Source organism: Channa argus, chromosome 10, assembly GCF_033026475.1.
Source record: "Channa argus isolate prfri chromosome 10, Channa argus male v1.0, whole genome shotgun sequence".
Taxonomy (NCBI): Eukaryota; Metazoa; Chordata; class Actinopteri; order Anabantiformes; family Channidae; genus Channa; species Channa argus.
In genome coordinates this window covers 21,666,183-21,687,889 of record NC_090206.1, presented here as the reverse complement: position 1 = coordinate 21,687,889, position 21,707 = coordinate 21,666,183, and the positions used below count along the sequence as shown (strand labels likewise).

Here is a 21,707-nt window from a genome sequence, read left to right as displayed (position 1 = left end):
GAAGCCCATGAGATAGGTTGAGTTTAAAAAAAAAAAAAAAAGAAAAAGAAAAGGGGGAAAAAAAGGAAAGAGGGAGAGGTGGAGAGCTGCCTGCTGAAGAGTGCGGCAGCGGTGGCTGGCAACTAGAACGATGCTGGTGTGACTTTCCAGTCCACTAGGTTTTAACCCTTTTGACATCGCTTGAGTGCCATCCATGTGTCAGTGCAATAGTGTTCTCGTGCAGCGTGTGGCTCGCGTAGCAGCAGTAGGAAGACAAGGAGGAGATCTGGAGTGCTTGTAAATCCAATACAAAGCAGCATCGCAGCCTGAGAAGAGGACCTTGATACAGTAAAGCCTCAGTGGGGAATTGCCACAGGCTTTCTTTAAGGTAACACATCAACTTCTCAGTAATCCTTTTATAATAAGAGTAAAACCAATTAACCAAAATTCTAATCTGCACTCCATCTTCAGCTTTTGATTGTGCTGTGGTTTGCTTGTGTCCTTTCGTGCTGGACGTCTGTGCTGACAGATTTGGAGTTGAGCATTCATTGCATCTGTCAACAACTTGGATGTGGCGAAATAATGTTTAATGCATTACAAGGTCTGCGTACCAGTACCTCTTCTGACGGCCTGGGCCTATTGTTACTGCGGAAAGCTACAGTCTATTGTATTCCTTTCAATCCCCCTGTGTTTTTTCTGCTTCTTCTTATGAGGGGGTGGTGTGTATTGTGTTTAAAATGGTACTGCAGTCTAACACTTGTTAATTGATAGTACAGTGCCTTGCACTTACCCCAAATTCATGCCCACATGGTATTTATAATAAGCAATAACTTAAAGCATATTGTGGTCTTTAGCAAGTTGCTTTGTGTTCATTTGGAAATGTTTTTAGGTGAAATGTTTGTGGTGAAATTCGGTGAATTAAAATTATTCATTTTACTATTATTTTTATTAGTATTTAGTATTTTTATTATAGTACTTAGGATTGTGGTTTCTTCCACACGATCAGAAACTATTATACAGGTGATTTTAATCTTGTTTGAAATGCAATATTGGAGTGTGTTGCCTTAAGCTTTCTGAACCATAATAAGATATTATACTCTTTATTAATTGGCTCATGCTTCCTCATGCATTCAATATTTAACATGACAGCAGCAAAGTATTGTGGGTAATGTATGCAAACAGGGTGTATCCTAGGTGCTTGCTTTTGGTGTTTGATTAATCATTTCTGGCTGACGTCATGGACTCATGGAGACTGAGATGGATTGAAGTGCTTAGCAGACCAATAGCTACAAAGACCAAAAGTAATTGGTGTGTAGCCAGTGGTGGCCAGTGTAAGAAGAGCAGATGCATCAAAGGAGGAATAAGTCTGAGTGCTGCAAAGGGTCATACAGTTTCAGCCTCACATACATTTTATAGATGACAGGTAAATATGAGCACGTAAATTTCCTCGGCGGGCACGGCATCTTATGAGGCATCACAATGAATTATTCTCCAGGCCATAAGGTGAGTTGTGGAGCAAGGCGGGTGTATTTTTAGTTGCCTGAAAGAGTGGGAAAAGATTAATTTCTTTGCACATTTATTTGCTCATTTCAGCATCCATCAGTTGTGTGATTGTTAAAGCTGTAGTCTCATAGAGGTATTAGTTTTACTATAGCTGGGTTTCGGCCACGTTTGCTTTTGCAGCAATGTGTCGGGGTAATTGAAGGGGTGGGCATGCTGCTGAGGAGGTGGGTATATTGTGATCCAGCCATCCTTATATTTGTCAGTGGTAATTACATTGAATAAGTGGGTTTGTGTCCCTAGTGAAAGCAGTAAATGTGCTTCCATACATGCTGAGTGTTGCAGCAGAGGGAAAGTTTTAATGCTGGCAGCGAGTGTATGTGCAATCAGAAAAGGAATATTAACCTCAAAATCATTTGTAATGGGCTGGTTGAGTATCAATCCGTTACATTGGCTCGCTTTAGATCCCTGGTTTTCTCTGTGGAATAAAGCTGCTCGGCATTCGCATTAACAGTAAGGTCTGACCAATTTTTGTTTTAATTTTCTCAGCTCATATTTCACCACGCAGCTTTTGCAGTCTCCTCTTACTGGCAAACACACGTCAAGACTTCAGGGCCAGCGAGCCCTTAGCCGGCAAAGGCTTTTGTGCATTACGATGTGGTTTCTGGACGGACTGTTCCATAATTTATGTAATGCGAGGATGAACTGTTGTTTAATTTATGTAATGTCTGGATGAGGACTGTTTGTATCTGTTATTAGGCGAGTTTGATCTGTCCATGTGGACTTCTGAATGTATGTTCTGTTCAAGTCGTATCCGGTTATGAAGCAAGCAGAAGCTTTATCCAAAAGTCATTCAGAATACTTTTTAATCTTTAAACCCATCAGTGGGTTACCCATCCTTTTATTGTCTCAACGATTCAGACAATGTGGCTTCAAGAAAGCATGATGGAAAAAAACTTTCAAGATTTATTTTTCTTTGTGTGTGTGTTTATTGCAAGCACAAACCATTCATTTAAATACACATACACTCATTACTAATTAACAGGTAGTTGATTGCATTATTGGTTGAAAGGCTGTACCCTTCCACATTCCATTTCTTTTTTCACATATTTTATTTATGATATCATCTCTAATATCCACACATGAAATAATTTTTTAAGGTTTTTCGGAAAGCATGCGAGTGTGAAATTGTCCACGTAGTTGTGTCATCTGGGAGACACTGAACCCTTGTTTTAAATTAAAACTCAGTCAACAGTGTGGATGAGAAATCTCCACACCTGAAAGCCTTAACCAGTGTCTGTTGGCAAAAGTTAATTAAAATATGAAACATAATTACCGGTAAAAAGATTAATAATGCAGGTTCAACTATGTTGACTTATTTTGTATAATAAAAGTGTTGATTGCAATTGAATGAAGTTCACGATTTCTAATTATGACTTAACGGCTTGATTAAAACATCATTGATATTGATTGGTGGTTGGGTGTCCTTTTAACAAAAATCCTGTCAAACTTTGCTCGTTAATGACTTTTGCTCACCTTGTCAAACTCACTAAATTCAGGCTGAATGATGGTTTCCCTTTGTGTGTCCAACCACAAGGTTGGAATACAGTTTAAGGGCAGCTATTCACAGCTCAAAATGAATTAGAAAACTGGAAAGTACACACACACACACACACACACACACACACACACACACACACACACACACACACACACACACACACACACACACACAAATATCCTGCCAGACCTGATTACATGGGGATCATATTGATGTGGATCTGTATGTATGTGTGTAGTAAGGCGTAGACTCATATTGTAACTGATGTGTCTTGTGATTTGATTTATTGGTGACCAAATTTGAGACTGTGGCACCACTGTCCACCAGGTTCATGATGCATTTGAAGTGCTAGTGAGGTCCTCCATATGATGTGTCCTTCCCCTGTGGCCTTTAAAAGTTCAGGTTGCTGTCTAGGAGAAGGCAGGTCCAGTGAGGGCCACACCCTCCCCCACAGTAGACTGCTTTACTCTAATGCATATTTAACATGGACACATTGCTTTTCACTTTTTTTTGTACAGCACATGATTTTAAATAATACAACAAATTAAAGTGATGTGGCAAACAATGTTCCTAAATTAGAATTTTGTAGAGCCCCATTTTGAGACACTGTAATCAAGTGCCTTTTGTAGCTCCTGTCGTCATGTTTTCAGGTGGGGGGTGGGGGTGGGGGGGGGTCCTTTTAACTGAAACTGAGTTTCAGCTCTGTCCTTAGATGTTCAATTGGATTAAAATCGGGACTCGTGTAGCAGGCCACTCTCATCTGTTTTTGGTGCTTTTAAATGGATAATGTTTTGGCTCTGGATAATGTTTTACAGTAGGTCATTATCCTGCCAGAGGAGTCATGACCTTAAACGGAGACAGTGCTTTCTCACCCTGGACTATATGAGATTTAAAGAATTCTTTGAGCCTCCTCTTTTTTTGTTTTTTTTTGTTTTACAGTTCACACTGTGAACGTGGTGCTGATTTTACTATGTGACCAAAAGTTTCTCATTTAGTTTAATCTATCTAAAAGTCAGTCCTCCAGAGGCATTGTGTCCTGTCAATATGCATTTTTGTAATTTCATTTTGGGAAAAAAAAAAAAAGAGGGTTCTCCCTGGGTCTCCTTACATGTAATGTAGCCCACTTTCATTTTAAAGACGAAAACTGGACTGTTGTTCCTTTTATTCTGCAAATTAGCCTGTATCTGTTTTGAATTTGGTTGTTTGTTTTTCCACCATCCAAACCACCCTTCTGTTCTAAATGGGGTAAATTTTCCTTTTGTGGTCGCAACCAGGAAGATTGGCTACAGTCCCATGGACCATACACCTCTTAATAGTATTTGCAGCTGTGGTCACAGGAGCACCATGCTGCTTGGAGATGGTCTTGTAGCCTTTACCTTAACCATGTTTGACAGTTATTTTCTTCTTTATCTCATCAGACAACTCTCTTCTTTTCTTTCTCTCGCCCATGTTCAGTATGCTGCCCACAGTGACACCAAACATCACATTGAATACTTTTCTCCATTTTAAATAGACTCAATGAATGGCGGGAAGATTGAAGACACTTGTGATACTAATTAAAGACAACAGTCTGCTTGAAATATCGCTACAGTCCTCTTATTTATCGCAGGTTAAATTCAGCTCTTTTCACAGCTACTCTGTTTCATTCTATGACAAGCCAAACGTGTGCAGGTATTCATGACAAAAGAGCTTTTCATTTCAACACTTCGGAACTAAAATGGACCATTTTTTCAATCAGGTGTATGGGCACCAACACATTTTAAGGCGCTTTTAGCCACATCTGTAAGAATCCTAAATCCTCACCTGCTATGAGGTAATTTTCCACCGCTGACACGTATTATATTTTGCAGACCAGTGTGAACGCTTTGCTGTCTCAAAAATAACTCGTAATGGCCGACTTGTGATTATACTTTGGCGAAAAGTTGTGTGGTTTGACAAGAGAGCAAGACCTTTATGGTTATTAATGTGTATTATATTATTCTTTTTTGATTTTAAAAGTCACCATTGTCTCGAGGCTACTATACTTGCATATACATTTTAACTATCATCGTCCTATACAGAACACTTTCTTCAAAACTCAGGATTATGAAAATTGCTCACCATGTGCCATTTTGTGTGGAACTTTAGACCCTCCATTTCTGTGTTATTGCATTCATAACCTATGAATATGTGTGTGGCTGTTTTGAAATTGTGACTGGAATTCACGAGGTAATGATCATCCCCATCTCGTGTAATGGTAATGGGGTAGGGCCGGAACCCCTGTTCCTCAGCTGTTTACTGCGGACATTTACGGTATCATTATCCAAACTGTGATGCCAGTGGGTGGCTACCATGGCTGGAGGTGAAATAAGCCATTTAGCAGCTTTATGATAGCAATCCCCGGGCCTTGCTGTTTTCACATTCAGGGTCAAAGCTTAGCAACCATCTAATCTCCCTTAGTCTCACAGCTTTCATTAGTGTGGCACTTGATCAATCAACACTGCTGCAAGTGCCAAAGTTTGATGCCTTTTTAGATGAAAGTACGTAACCATGAAACCTATTTGGATGATCATTGTTGTCTGCAGGTAACCTGCATGTGCAGCTTTAATTGACATTTAATATTTATTCAGATATGCATGGTCCATAGTTGGCATCACTGTGTGGCTATAATGAGAGTTTTTCTACAGACACACAATTGTTTTCTGATGTGTGTGTATTTTTTATTTATTTATGCATTTTTTTTTACTATGAGAGTTAAACAGTTGCTAAAACTTTATTTGCAGCATAGTTTTGTTGCATTGTGTCATCATTTTGGGGGTAAATTCTTAGGCTCATACACCATTACAATATTTGAGCCTTACTCCTTTTAGTTTCTTTTCCCTGTCATAATTGGCTGAGAGCTCAGAAGGCAGTTCATAGGTTTCATCTGCCAAATGCCAGGCCTGTCGTCACATCTGCATACAATAGGAGCGTCAGAAATCCTTGGCCCCTGCTTTCATCCGCCTTCACATCTTCCATAATCAGGGGCAGTGGATGGGAACAGAGGCAAAGAGGAGCTTTTTATCCCCCAATAAAAGGCCACTTAGGCAGATAGTTCTCCCCAGACTCATCAGCTTTGGTCTTTTTTTCTGGCACCACATGAAGGAATGTGTGGAAGAGGGCAAACATTTCATCTAATTAAGGATACCTTTCATAGGAGCTCACCTCTCCCTCACATAATTCTCGTTGTGGCCGTCTCCCCTACCTCTCTCTCGCCTGCATCTCTCGCTCCCTCCTTCTGTCTTTTCTCCTTATCATCCATCATATGAAGCCCAAAGGTGCCCTTCGCAGTTACTGTACCTTTCTGGTTAGCTCTGGATGCCTTTTGAAATCATTGGCTTACCCATGCTTTGATGTTGCCTTCAAATAGATACTAAGCAAAACTTTGAAGTCAAAACCTTGCTGTGGCCAAGAATGTAGATTCACTGCATTAACTCAACTTTTTGCAAATTTTTTTGTTTGCAAACACGAGTGCTGCACATCATTAATGTGCCGTACGATTGAAGTTTTAGGTATTTGAATGGGTTTTTCAGGAATCAGCATTATTTGTTTTGGAAAGTGAAGGAGAGAGAACGAGTGCTCCTTCTGACTTTGTTCTATTTCTGGGGATGGCTGCTGGAGGATTACTGCAAGTGGCAGAGTATTCATTATTTAGATGGCAGTAGCAGAGTAGGGGAATGGGTGGTTTCAAGAAACCACTTGACTATGACATGTGTGCTGCAACACTAGACGGAAAGACAAAAAAAAAGTTTCACTTTTTCGCTAGGAGAAAAATTTCTCCTAGCGAAAAAGGGCACTTGTAGCAACTCTGCCAGAGACTGTCGAGCAGTCAACACTAACTGAAACTGATGGAGCAAACTCAGATTGATGGTGTTAATGGATGAAATTGTTGCAGATTTGTCTCTGTATAGGCTTTGAGAGTCATGAAGCGTTCATCCAGCTGTTTTATGGTGCATGTCAGATGTGGTATTATAGCTTTAAATACAGCATCTTTGCTGCTTGTTATTACATTCGGAATTACTGAGTTGAATATCTGCAGCAGGAAATCTTTGTTGAGCCTGGCTGATTATGAAATAATGACAGTTTTGTCTCCTTGGCTGACTCTGTATTTGTTCAAAAAGACGACTGAAGTTATCAGCGGCGACGTTTCAAATGGCCTAAGAGAAAATGTGAATCTAAAATGAGAAAGCAGTGACAGTTATGAGCTGCAAAGAGAAAGCTGGCACTCTTTTCCAATGTGGTGGCATACCAGCTAAGAATTTTCTCTTGGCGTATCCGTAGCATCTCGATCGGTTGAAGTGTTTACCCTGACAGTGTTCAGCCTGGACACAGAGAGGGTCCCGCCGCTGTGATTAATGCACTGCCATGCTGCCATGGTGGAGGATGTCTCTCGGCGGTCTCCTTCCCCTTTCCAGTACTCCTCCCTGATATTTCACTAATGTGACTCGACAATGAAGAGATTGATAGTGATCATTATGCTGCTCTCAAAGAGTAATGTCACTTCTCAGCATGATCCAGCCAGCTTCTAATTCAGCTACTGCTGTGGGTAACATATGAGCAGTGGTGGTGCATATTGTTACTGTACATACAAGTGGCTACGACTGTGTTATGTTAAACCAGAACCAGTGACATTTCTTCATTGCGTCCTCCTGCTGTTATCTCAAAGTCCTGAAACCCTGTTTGCATATTTAGAGTTGAATCCAGTGCCTCAGGATGGCTCTTTCTAACAGAGGAACCTGACACTGGAAACATTATCGCAGCAAACAAGGGAATCAGCCTCTCACCTTAACACTTTGCAAGCTATATCACCATTTCCCCAGTACTTGCTGTACAAATAAAGGTGTAAGGGTCATTCAGTTTTGTTTTTTTTTTGCCTTGCTCCAAGTCCTTAAAGCTAGGTTGATTTGTTTATCTTTACGTGTTTAGCCCCTGGCCCCAATCTTCAGAGAGAAAGAGGTTTAGCATTTAAATTGGTTGATCCACCGTACGTTTGCTAAACCTGTTTTTAAAGCATTACATTGATGAAAAGCAGACGCTAATCCCTGCGGGTGTACAACCTTATCTAACTAAACACCTGACAATGAGATTCTATTGTCACTCTGAAAAACACAAAGACTCTGCGTAAATGTGTCTCACCATAGTTATTGACCTCTGTTTCCGAGTGCTACTGTAGCCGCAGGTTAGCTCGCTACAGGTATGATTTACAGCGTTTTTGAGTTTTGAAAGCGGAGCCTGTTGTTTTTGACCGCTAGCTACTCACGACATGGGATACTTTAAAGTCTTTCTAACCCTTTAACCCTGAGGAGGTTGTACACTGCTGTTAACTTGTCTGCCAAAAAGTCTGCTATAGTAATGCCTCGATGTCAGTCAGTGTCTGGACCTGGCTGAGGAGACTGCGCGGCATAATAACTTCCACAGTTAATCCCAGAATCTCCTGTATGCATTTCGTCCCTGCTTATATTCACACCAACTTATCCTCTAGTTTCACACTGCCCATTGTATCCTTAGCCAGACAAGACATTTAGTCAATATTGTTGCCTATGAATATGGAGGAGACAAATGGCCTTCACCTGAATGTGGCAGATGTGATTTCTAACTAAATCATAGGGATTACATTATTGACAGTGCCTTGAATAAACATCAGGATGAGGTCAAAATTAATTGTCTTATGCTTGTTTGCATAGTGTGCAGAGCAAGTTAAGTTTTAAAACAAGCAGAGTATATCTCTGTTGTGTTGAGTTTTTTTTTTCTTTAATTATTTTATTTTTCTTTGTAGCGAATCAGTACATGATTACCAATGTCACATCTTGTTATATGAAGATCTTGATGTAATTTTGGTGCTGAAAGGGAGATAGCTGTGCTCTCAGATTGTGTCCAGCATTACACCTAAGTGTATCTTTTGAATACATGCGCTTCATGTTATTGAAATTTGTTATCTAGTTTTATTTATTTTTTTTTAGGCTGTTCCAAACTTCAGCATCTTTTTTCAAGCTTTAGTTGTGTTAAAGTTTATTATTCCCTCTAGGTCTGGGTTCTTATGCTACAGCAAACAAAAAAATGAAAAAAAAAAAATAGTGCTCCCTCAACACCCTGGAGCTCTTGAGCAAGGTGCACGAGAAAGCAAGACGCAAATGGTCACAGTCTCCTGGACAGTATGGCTGTAACACGATGCTGGGAACAACTGTGACTGTGGTGCCAACTGTGGTTTTGCCGCTGTATCGATATATCTGTGTGCTTTTTAATCAGGTCAAGAGTAAAGAAAATACATATAGCGTGGTCATCCAATATTAATCCCAACCAGGAAACTTAGCCAGCTGCTGCCTTTTATGAGCTGGCAAATTATGATTTCACTAAGCCATATGCTGCCTGCTGCCGCCTTTTCTCTCAGATTTCACTTCTCAGTTTCCATTGTCAGTCTTGTCTTGGCATTTTATGATCTTAATTCTGATGGATGTGTTCCAGTGTGAAATGACTCAGTCGGGTGTGAATGTGGACCATCCTTTGCCTCCTACTGCTGCCATTTGGTGAGCGGGAGGGAAAAGCACAGGGACCATGAGAGGAGACATGAGAAAGCTTATGTGTTGATGACGTAACTCCCTTATCTAACTGGGGCAAAGCAAACATGATTAAGCCTAATCTGAAAGATGATCAGTGTCTTTCACTGCAGAGACGTTTCATAGTCATTCACGTTCTGCTGCGTGAGCTGTTAAGAGCAGGACCGGCACAGTTTGACGACAGCATCAAGCTGCAGTTTTAAATGAAAGGCTGCAAAACAAACTTTTAAAATCATAAAAATCCTAAAAAAATCGTATTTTCAGTGTCTCTCACCTTGTCTGCTCGAAAAATCTACCAAAACATCACACCACTTTTTACTTTGTGCTAAATTTGGTAGTAAAACATAAAGGGCTACAATATAATCATATTGTACACATACTTCCTCAATATGCTGAATTATAAAATGCAACATTTGATGAGCGAAATTAAAATCTTGCAGTGCAGTCGCTGTGTTTACCTCAGGTTTGAAACTCTATAATATTGGCCTTTCATCTAGGGCGTCTTTGTCGTTAGCATATTTGTGAATAGAAATGTAAAAAATGGTTCAAGAATAACTCATTCACATCAATTCTGTGCAAATGGGACTTTGCTTAACCCAGATGTTGTGTAATTGAAAAATCCAGGTGCATCCATGACAAATATCTCTTTTCTTTCCCTCATACAGTACCTTTTTGCTGATAAAACAACCACAGGGATGAATACCTTTTCAATCAGTAATCATGAAGCACAATATGCGATATTCATTCTGGATTTAAAAGCACAAGGTGAGCAAAAAGCGAGCCCCCGAGTGTTGAACATTTCCTCCCTTTCAGTCGAGTCATGACAAATTCACATCGTGTTCTGAGCAGCACAGAACCAAATCTGATGCAGTTCAGATGTAGAGGCGTGAGAGAGGTGCTAATTGATGCCTGCTGTGGCATGAAACACAAATTGTATAGTTTACAAGTGCAGCAACCAGGCTGCAGATATGCACAACCCCGTGGAGTCATACGAAGAGGCTAAATGAAGAATGTGCGGAGAGAAGCATAATGGATGCTGTCGACATGTGGCTGCTGTGTGTTTCTTTCCATTCTGTTGCTCCCACCGTGTTAACACCATTTTCCGACTTACACATAATGTCACACACGCAAACCCACTTTTACCTAAGCCAATTATATACTGAATGTAATGTATCTAAATATATCTACAGAGTTGTTGCTTGGGGGGAAAAGACACATTTTTAACAGCGATTGCATATTTCAAAGTTGTAGTAGAGATAAATGCAGATTCCAATCCATTATGGAGACAATAGTTTCCTCACGTAGTTTATTAGTATACTATACATATACTCATCAAAGCCATTAAATGGCAATGATTGCATTTACAACCATTAGCCTAAATGAAGTTTTTGCTACTTATGCTATTAGCGCAGTAAAATACATTTTGCATATGAAACATTTAGTCGATGTTCTTCCAGACTGAGACACAGTAAATATTGTAGGCACAAAACAATTCAGCATCTTGCACAGTGAAAAGAACTGAACTTTTGACCTTCTTGGAGAGGAATTCAAATGTATAAGGCAGCCAAGTGTAGGAAACTTATCAGTCTTCTGTGCTTCTGCAGCGAGAAGTTGTCCTCGCTGGTCTCCTTCATTTTCATACATATTCAGGATATTTATAATTAGCTTTTAAAAACACAGCAGGTTTATGATTCTTGCCCTTAGCAAGAAGTAAGCGGCCTGAGAGATGCACAGCCAAACCTTGCCCCCTTTTTGTTTCGCCGTCACTTTTGAGCCCATTCGGAAAAGAAAAGATGCCAACACTGTGTTGTCACTGGTGCTTTTTTTTTTTTCCTCAACAAAATATCAACACGGAACTGAGATCAAACCTGAATTGAAATGTGCGAAGGCTTGTTCAGAACAGCAAATCACTGAAGCACTATATTAAAGGAGAATACAAGAGGTTTTTTTTTTTTCTTCCTGAAGTGTTTTTTGTTTGTTACAGAAAATTGTTGTCATTACTATACTATGAAATTGTTTGTCTGTCCTTGGGTATAAAGACCTTCATTTGTGATGGTTGAGATACTTCTGAAAGTATTTTTATCATCAGGCCACAATATTTATTTGTTCAAAACTTATGACCAAATATTTAAACTTAAAGCCACTTTTGTGAATCCGTCTGCAGCACAAGTTTAGAAATCACCCGGCTCTACTCTTCAGATACGGACACTGTGTCAAAGCCAAACTCTATTCGTCACGAATAGAGTTTGATCTTCTCTAATTGGTTAGAAGAGTGAGCCTCACTGCAGACTTTGACAGCCCTTCTCCACATTAAAACAAAACAAGTTATGGAGCCAGCAAAAATCTTAAAATCAAAAAGTTACCTGCTGTAGCCTTAAATTAGTTCTAATTCTCAGCTTTTCATTATGATGTAGTAATTTTAAGTTCCCACTCTCCAATGATGACCTTATCAACATACCTTGTTGAAAAAGTGCTAAGCAAAAATCTAGTTTATTATAATTAGTGTTTGTATTACTATCAAGGCTGTAGCATCCCTCCTCAGTTTGAAAGTAGCTTGGGTGCCCCATAGATCATGCCTCTTTGGTGCCAAACCAAATCTTAAGTAAGATATACTGTTGCTCTTTTAAACCAGCTATGGGCTAAAACATTTTTGGCAGTTAATGAATATAAAGTATTGCTCCAGTAGAGAGTGTGTGTGTGTGTGTGTGTGTGTGTGTGTGTGTGTGTGTGTGTGTGTGTGTGTGTGAGTGAGGTTGTGCTAAGATGTTGCTTGATACTGTAAATTGTTGTTATCTGACTTGCCGTGGTGGTAAACCCCCATAACATATGGATGGAGGATTGGACCAATCTGCTGAAGAAGACTGAAGCAGTTTTAGTGACCACATGTTTTGTCATCTAGTGTCCTGAGTGTTTTGGCTGAGCAAACTTGCATGGACAGCACCCACAGCAAACCAAAATGCCTCCTCATTTGTGCTCATCTTAAACTGCACACTTAAATACACACTGATGCTCCATCAGCTTCCATCTGTATTTACAATATATATTTGAATGTGGATTACATGCTGCCAAGCTTTATATAGTACCACACACATTTAAAACGCAACAAAAATAGGCAGTGAGAAATGCTGCTTTCATAAAACCCAGGTTATCTCCAGTACATTTCATTGCCACCAGTGTTGTATTCAACACAGTTGGCAATATTTTAGGCTACCTTCAAAAGTTGTTATTTATTTCCGGTGGGCATGTGTGTGTGTTCCTGCAATTTCTTCTAAAGCAGCCTCTGGAGAGACAACAGAGGAGGTATGTATGAGTTGGATGCCTCCTTGACAACACCTTGGAGGTAAAAATCAATGTCTGCCAAACAAAGTGAAATGTTAGGCTGCAGCCGATACATGACAGATGAGGCTTAGGGTGGTATTTTCTAAGGTGAATGAAGACTGGAACGCAGGCAGCACCGTCTGCTGTTGTCAAGAGAAGGAACATTAAGGAGATTTTGAAGGACAGTACATCTGACTTCCCTGACTACTTTTATTATTGATTAAAATTCTGTAGACACGTGTGAGAGCCATTCTAAAATGGAGTGCGGGAAATGTGGTTCAAAATTAGGAACGACTGCACAGCAGATTAAACTTTAAAGACCCCTTTCACTAAATGAATTGTGATGCCGAGCCACTTGGCCCCAACAGAATTTGTACCACGGTAAAGTCATCTTGATTAGAGTGGATTGGTGCTCAGATCTCATCCATTGTCTATGTTTCATAGCAAGACCAAAATTCTCTATTTGATGACTGAACTGCTTACAGTTTCACTGCCTGACATGTGTCTTCACTTTTCATTTCGATGTTTGAAGCAGAGCCCAGTTTCCTCAGGGTGAAGCTCAGTCTTTGCAGCTGAATAGTAGCTGTAGAAGCAGCATGGTTAGCTTGGCACATTAGTGGGGGAACACTGTGTTGCTACCTCATGCATGATCAGTCTTCAAGACTCCAGCAGTGACCTCAGCACAGGGCCGTGGGCATATCATATTGCTGATTGAGCATGCAGCAAGCCTCAGAGGGTACGCAGGTTGCATCTTAGTTCTTCTTGCGGCAGAGGGTGTCCTCACAGAAAATTCCAAAACATCAGTAGTGCTGCGAGGCTTTTCTCAGGGAGTGTTAAAGTGTGTGTGTGTGTGTGTGGACATGTGTGGACTGTCGGGGCTGAATCTCTGCCTCTCCAGCAATTCAATACGTATCTCGATATATGGGCCACAGTTGGATACAAAAATGATACAACTCAATTTGTAACAATACAATGCACTAAGGTTCAGGGTTGAATCAATATTAATTAGATTCAGCTGATATTATTCTTTTCAATTTTCAATATTCTATACATTATACAGTATAGAAAATGTTTATTTACAGTAATGGAACTACTGTGCCATTTAAGCTTTTTTACTCTGACTGATTTAGTTACTTGTTTAGATGCAGCTTCTATACAAAAACATGATTTACAATCACCTTTTTAATACTGATTAATCATTTAATGTAATAATCACCTGTCAGTGTCTAAAGTAGCTTAAATCAGCTCCACAGCCACAGCACTGATGTTTACACATTAATGCATTAATAATTATAATCCTATTTCATCCATAGTGCACTAAAATGGACTATTGTACTATTCATTAGGTAATAAGCAGTGATTTATTTTAGTTTTTTCCCCCTTTTGGCTTATCCCATGAGTTCAGGGTCGCCACAGCAGATTATTGGTCCGCATGTTGATTTGGTACATTTTACGCACGATGCCCTTCCTGATGCAAGCCTACCCAATTTCTACCGGCTTGGGACCGGTACTTGGCACTGTGCAACTGACCCTATGGTTGGTAGGCCACTTTACCAACTGAGCCACTGCTGCCCATCTTACTTTTAGCAACAGTAAACAGTGGAAACTCCTACCCATGAATATATCAACCTGCTGTTTAACAATATAACACAGTACTGGAATGTATTTTTGTTTTTATGTCATTTTTACTTAAAAAGCTGCAGAGTTGTTGTTGTGTAACTTTAGGACAGTTTGTGAGCCAACATCATAAATGCTGCATTTCAAACACTGAATAGCATGTTGCCTTCGACCAGTGAAGTCATCAGCTAAGGTGCTTTGAAAGTAGCTGATAACGCTGACACTGTAAAAACATGTTTAACGTTACCTTACCTGCCTTCAGCTGATAACTTTACTGTGACTTTTTTCCTTTGTTGCCTTCCTATGTGAGTAATGAGGTTTACTACTGTGAGTAAACCTGATGCTAATGTGGCATCTATTTCACACTGCCGGCATTTTATCAAGAATTGCGTCATTGTTCTTGTCGAGTGTTGAAATACGTCGAGTGTTTTGAGTTGGATAACTGTGCTAGCCAAGCTCAGAAATTAGCGTAACTGATTTTCTACAGAATTTATTTTGGAATCTGTGGTTTTCAACTGGTGCAGCCATACAGTATCTCTGACTCTGGTTTCGATTTTCCGATGTCAATCAGCATCTTTGCACTCCTAATGGACTTTATAACTGAACATGTGCTAGCACACATGAAGTTTATTACTTAGGCCCATTGAGGGTATTGACATCTCCAGCTCAACCCCCCTGTAATGCACTAGTTGGTGAGCAGTAAACAGCAATGATCTGTCCTATTATTATTCTCGTCCCGTGCTCTGTTCTGTGGCCAAGAGTAATGCAACTGTGGGATATCAATTCATAGCCTTGGCCTCAGGAAAGCTCTTTGGAAAGCAAAGGGATTTTCAGCCTGTGTGCTGTAGCTCCAACTCTAGAGCTAGACACTGCAAGAAATTTTGGCTTAGTGATCTATATGTGGGAATGTTTGCAGAAGTCAGTTAGGAGGAAGTATAGGGGCACCAGTATGTATTGTTTGTTGACTGCTTTTCCTCAGATAAGAGACTGGGATGACAATGCATTAATAAATGATGAGTCTCGAACTAATGGCTACAGTATAAGGTTGCACCATGTATTTATCAGCCGTGATAAATACAAGGCATCTTTGTACTATAATTGTACAGTGTTATCTACATATACTCAACAATTTTTTATTGTTAATGTGTGATGCATTCTAACAAAAGCCTTATTATTATTATCATTATTATTATTTATAGTTACTAATTAGGTACACTCTGCATTTGTAAACAACTTTGCATTGAGACGGAAACATTCAGTTGATCTATGGATTAGTCAAATGGAGTAAAATGAATCTGCACCTTTTTGTGCAAACTATGAATTGAGTCGTTTTTGTTAAGATTCCCCGCTTCCAGCTTGTAATGTAATGTAAGGCTTTGCTGCTTTTGTTTGTCTTATCACACCAAACTTAATACCTTGGAGTTTGGTCAGACACAACAGGCTATTCAAATATTTACTTTTCTGTTCAGCGTAAATCAGGCAGTCACTTTTTAAAATAGTTTTTTGACATTTATAAGACAAAGCACTTGTTAGATCAATCAACTGATGCTTAATTTCAACTTAATACCTTTTACATTTCATTGGATTTTGTGTCATTTTTACAACGGGTTCTTGACAGCACTTTATTTATCTCTGTCTCCCTTGAGAGGATGTAGAATTTTAATAGCTCTGGGAATATGATTAGTTAATCAATAGAGGACTCTTCCACTTTTCCATGAGAAGTTCCAGCTGACTATATAAACATCAAGCCCTATATAATATCACATAGATTTCATTGTGGCATTTGTTTATTCACTGTGGTGTGAAAGATATATACTGTATAAATCTTTTTCTCCTCAAATTGTCTCACAATGGAGGTGAAAATTAGTCATCTGTGCAAGTGGAGTGCATCCAGTTGAGAACAATATGCCAACAGTTAATAAGGAAAAGATAGGCTTTCCCATTTTTAGATGGATTCTGCTTCCTTTGTCTGGTTCCCCGACAAACTGAACGATTTGCACAGGAAATGCAATTATAGCAGCCATTGGAAAAGACTGTGCCACTACAACCATGAGTGGTTTGTTTTTTTCCTGCAGCCATTTTCTCAAGTGATTGGGGAAGCGAGCTGTAAACGAATGGGGAGGCACATGAATAGTTCCCCCGAGTACACATGTCACATTTCTATGACCCCTAAGATGATGTAGGCAACATTTTTTGTGGAATTACTAATTCAAACCTATAGTGCTTTACACAGAGAAATGACTCGCACTTTAGCAGAACCGGTGTTTTGTTGTTGTTCCTGACACTCTGAGGCTTGGTGCAGTTGGAAATAAATTGCTTAAAAACCTTTAGCAAGGCTCTGAATGTTCAAAAGCTTCACGGAGGTGGCCAGGACCAACTTAACCAAGGTTTTATGTTGGCTCAATCAGCCAATCACACAACTACTGGCTGTTACTGAAGGCACAATCCATTCAAACCATCACAGCAGCTCCGACTGGGTGAGTGACGACTCTCAAGGCCAGTTCAGTTCTAAAACGCACAGGAGAAAGATTGAAACAGGCAGCTTCTTTTAACACAAATGCCAAAACAACCTTTCAAAACAGACTCGCAACAAAGTGCAGAGCAGAGACACATTTGGATGAGCGCATGTCTCCCCCGTGTCTCCATTTCCTACTTCCATGTTGGTGCTTTGTTTATATTATACAGTTGGAGACATTGTGTCCTATTGCGTTGTTCCCGGAAAAAACTGGATGTTGCAGTGGCAGGAAGTGGCAGGTTGCTGCTGTTATTATGATTATAACAGCGCATCAAATGTGCAAACAAACTAGGATCTCAAGAATTTGCAGAAACATGTTGCACTGGAGACTGCAGGGTGCATTGCAAAATTATACATAGAATAGAGACTGTGGAGATTCATTAGTTTCTAAATATGCTGAGAAATGTAATTAGTTGACAGGCACTCCAGTATACGCTAAAAATGCTCTAATCAGTGTAGTCATGTGATGTGGGTTATCTGTGGTGTTGAACCAACAGAGAATTAGCACATGACTATACAGTTGCTCCACTAACACTTTATTTAGCATCTTTTCAGCTCATTATTTGGCAGTCTATAACTTAACTGTTTTTGCTTTGTCTTTTTGGATGCCAGCAGCTGTTTTAAACCACAAAAAAAAAAAAAAAAAAAAAAAAAAAAAAACTCCACTTTACAGTCCTCCACCTGCCCAGCACCAAACAGCAGAGTGGTGAACAATATAGGACAGTGCAGGACGTAACGTCCATTTCTGTCATCTCACAAAAGATAAGTGAATACTTCTGCTGTCTGCTGTTTTTTTTTTTTTTTTTTTTGTCTGTTGAATCTGTATATAGGCAAAACATTTGCGACAAGAACTTGTCATGATAACTTGTCTTTCCTTAACTGTAACGAGTGCTATGGGTCTGAGCACAAACACAGGTTTTAATAATGCTGTAGTAAGAGAAAGAGCATGTTTATCCCCTAAGATATTATGACTTGGATAAACTTGGAACAATTTATTGATATGTTTTCACAACTTCTCTTTTGTTTCTTATCGTCATATACTCATTAAGTTACTCTGATTGAAACCTCATTTTTTCGAAAAGCTCTGCCTAGTGCCACAGTGGTGAAAATATTAAACTGTCCTCCACCCATATCAAATGTCCCTCTGCTATTTTAAAAAGGATTATCTCATTGTTTATATGTATTTATAACTGGTCTTTTTTGAAAGCTCTTCTATCATCTGAGTTGATGACTCACTGATTTTCCAGCTATGTTAAATGCTGCTTGGCATTTTGTGTGTGTCTTTGTTGTCACATCTTGTGGCCAAAAGATTTGAGTGGGCTTTTGCAAAATAATGACATTTTCTTGACGATGAAAATCAATACTCTAATTGCATGTTTGATATCAGTTGCTTGCTGAGCTCTCCTGAAAATTAACTTATGGCGAGTGGTTGATGAAGTTAATGGCTGTGTGAGTGCAAATCAAGCACAAATGCGTTTCTAAAAAGTGAGAACTGGCACACTTCCCTGTGGATTGTGCCAGGTTTTCTGCTCTGCAGGTGTAAGAAAAGACAGTAAAACATGTATTGTTGGTACTGAATTGTAGAAACTGTGCCGCCTTGTCGAAGTTAGAAATTGAAGCATTTTACCTAGGTGTGAACACAATCTCTCTGGACAAACAAGAAGCCAAAGCTGTCCACACATGAATAAATACAACCAAGTGTTTTGTCAGCAGGCTAATTGTCAAAGCAGCTTTTGAGAAGGAGTGTAATTGCTATGTAATCGGAGAGCTGTCAGAAAGAACTGCTAAGCAGTCATCATCTGTATGATGATCTGCCATCTGTAGCCATGTCTGGGTGAGAAAGAGAGGGTGAGAGAGATGCACAAACGGTGATGTGGAGCTGCTTATATTCATAGTGCATCTTTTCAGTGGATTCAACTTTTTTGTGTTTACAAATCATACATTTTAAATGAATGGCAGTCTGGGATTTGCATCAAATGTGCGTTGATGAATGCTAGCCATATGAATGTGTGGGAGCACATTATGTATGGGGTAAGTGAAAAGATGTCTTCCTTTCTATAATGCAATAATTATGTAATCCTTGAAATATTACTTACATCCTGGTTCCCCTGCAGAGAAATAGCTTAAAAGAAATTTCTGTCTTTCATCAGATAGAAAGTTAGGAGAAGAGTGGGCAAGGCTGTGAGAACAGTAAAGGTACTCTGGCAGGAAATATGATGGAATTCACCCGGCTTCTTCATTCTTTTATTTATTTATTTTTTCTCAAAACCCCAAGCCCCTGAAAATTGCCAACTCTCTTTGCAGAGTAAATCCCCAAAACTCACCTAGGGCAAGGTTGTTCTAATGGTCCTGAATTCCACCGGGTACCCCCCCCCCCTTACACACACACAGGCACACAATCCACCACCCCCTCACACACCCCACCTTTGAGGCTTCTCAGTGAGAAGCTGCTGTCTCTTTTTCTGCTAAAGAATGCTGCTACTGCCAACCAGGCGCCAGAGCTGTGCTAAGCTGAATAGAAAACCAGGCGCTGATGAAAATGAATTTATTGATTTGACATATATAAACATCCTATCTGGTCCAAATGGCATGTTTTATCATGGAATTCATCCATTATTCATTCCATATAAAATCGAATAGGAAGACCTGTCTTCTACTTTACTATGTTTTCAGAAATTTGAACTATGCAGGGTGGATATGTTGACACGTTAAATTCCTTTGTAAAAACTAAATACTGGAAGCTGTAATTGAAAAGCTGTGGCCTCTATAAGTTCTGTGATCTGTTTTGATGGAATCCCTGTGATGCACACACACTGCAATTTTCCTATTGGTGAAGGGCAAGTCAGTCAAAGCAAATGCCCTTTGAATTCCATTAGCAGTTGCATCAGTCTCTTAATGGAGAGTAAAATGGCACAAGACCTTTTCCTGTACTTACACAATGAATATGAAAAGGCTTTCACAGAGCTTGCCAAGCTTAGTGAGTGCAAAGCGGCTTTTAATTGTGTCCTGACTTAGTGTTGGAACATTATGCGCAGCATTCAAGGCTTGTCAATGCTTTAATCAAAAAATCATATTTTCAAAGAAGCGAACATCATAGAACTCTAATAGGCATCAACATCCGAGTATCAAGAAGTGGGATCAAAAAGTTCAAGAACAATGTGTTGATATTTGAACGTAACATGCAGACAGTGATCTCTGAAATAGTTTACTTAGTTAAAACTGATTAAACCCAATGAATGGGCAAAGCCCAACTGCTTTCAGAATGGTGGTTTCCAAGAAAACCACATATAACTGAGTATTGTCCTTGCTCATTGACATGTATGGTTCACTAAACCAATGCAGTCGTCTTTTGTCAAAACGCAGTGGAAGCAGCTTTGGGAGCAACTAAAACAAACATCTACTCCAGGGTGTGTTTGTGTTTAAAAAAATAAAATAAAATTATTCCTAAAGCTCCATAAAGCTTAATTTGATATTACAATGCATGCAGTATTAATCAGTACACTCCTTCTTAAGCATGTTGCTGATGGAGATGATGACAAGCTGATGTTGAGGAATTATTCAAAGAATTATGCATCGGTCTTGATCAGATTTTAAAGCAAAGCCCCATAAACCACACAGCTGTTTCATCTTCCTACCCAGTCAGTGAGCCTGCACTTTAAAGGCCAGTTTAATTCCCTGTGTGTCTTTCTGGAAGACAGTGCCAAGCTTTCTTAAAGGCTCATTGTTTAGTGTGCTCTTTTAGAAAACACACACACACACACACACACACACACACACACACACACACACACACACACACACACAAACAAAATCCAACATTTGCGAGGGACTGGGTAATCTAATTCAAAGTGTTACAGCGCCAAAAGTCTATATTTTAGCATGGTGTGCCCTAGTGGCTTTTCAAACCTCAACTCAAGTACACAGAGAATGCACAATGATCTGCTGCACTGCTAGTGCTGTGTTTTGCTCATTGAGTTACATAGAATCACATTGAGGTTATCACTTATAGGTTTTCATCATAGAGAGAAACCAAATCTTAAGTGTAAAAATGTTGTGTAAGAAATTGGATTCTAACCCACACTTCAAATTGGAGACCAATAACCAGCGGTGCCCTACACCACTCAGACATATGCCACCCACTGTGTGCAGGGAAATTGAGTACATGACAAAAATAAAAAAAACATGTCGTGTAGGTTTATACTCAAAATGACTGTCATACAATGCAGTCTGTTAAAGTGAGCTGAATTTAAACATTGCAGTCAATGTAATTAAAATGTTATATGTGAAGTCAATATTTACTTGGTTTCTTGTTGCATAAAATTGTGTAAACAATTCTCCTTTTAAAAGAGCAATTATTACAGCATTTGATCTTGACCTAACAACGATCAAGATTAAGGGGAAGAGAAAATCCTTCAGCTGAGAAAATCTTTTGCATAATAAATCACTCAAAGTCATGTTTCACATGTACAAAAAGGGCATAACTTCAGCATAAAATCTTTATATGTTTTGCTGGTATGTTAGGCTTGCGTGGGTATATTTGTTGATCAGTTAAAGTGATGGAGAAGCCATTTTGCAGTTTGTTATCACAGCTGTTGCTTTTCCCTCAGTATGATATGGTGAATCTAGTCCAAATGCTAAGCTTTGG

The 21,707-nt window shown here is 39.4% G+C and overlaps 1 protein-coding gene across 9 annotated transcripts in view; it reads left to right on the top strand.

The window, feature by feature from the left end:
* si:dkey-237h12.3 (teneurin-3) overlaps nucleotides 1–21,707 on the top strand; it is a 136,573-nt gene that overhangs the window by 35,695 nt on the left and 79,171 nt on the right. Inside the window, exon 1 of one of the 9 annotated variants that reach the window (XM_067517768.1) lies at nucleotides 58–367. The exons of 7 other annotated variants lie outside the window; for them this stretch is intronic. The gene's annotated coding sequence lies outside the window, so the exon portion shown is untranslated. Of the gene's footprint in view, nucleotides 1–57; nucleotides 368–21,707 lie in introns of those variants that run through there. One more of the 9 variants, XM_067517769.1, reaches the window with a different exon arrangement.